The sequence below is a fragment of the Sinocyclocheilus grahami genome, unplaced genomic scaffold (genome assembly GCF_001515645.1).
Source record: "Sinocyclocheilus grahami isolate Dianchi unplaced genomic scaffold, SAMN03320097.WGS_v1.1 scaffold10010.1, whole genome shotgun sequence".
NCBI classification, from domain to species: Eukaryota; Metazoa; Chordata; class Actinopteri; order Cypriniformes; family Cyprinidae; genus Sinocyclocheilus; species Sinocyclocheilus grahami.
In genome coordinates this window covers 2,114-2,316 of record NW_015512985.1, presented here as the reverse complement: position 1 = coordinate 2,316, position 203 = coordinate 2,114, and positions in this window count along the sequence as shown.

The following is a 203-nucleotide window of genomic DNA, read 5'->3' as shown; positions in this document are numbered from 1 at the left end:
GTGTGCATTGACCTATTTACCAAGTTCAAAGGTCGATAAAAAAAGACTGGTTTTGTAAAAAAAGTGTTCAAAATGTGGCTTAGGGCAGTATGTCATATTTCAAGGCCTTAGGACTCTTTAACGCATATTCTGTGGCGGCCAAAAAAAAACACACCGCGAAATGGGCTGATGGCACAATAGGTGGCTCAGTATGCATTGTCCTA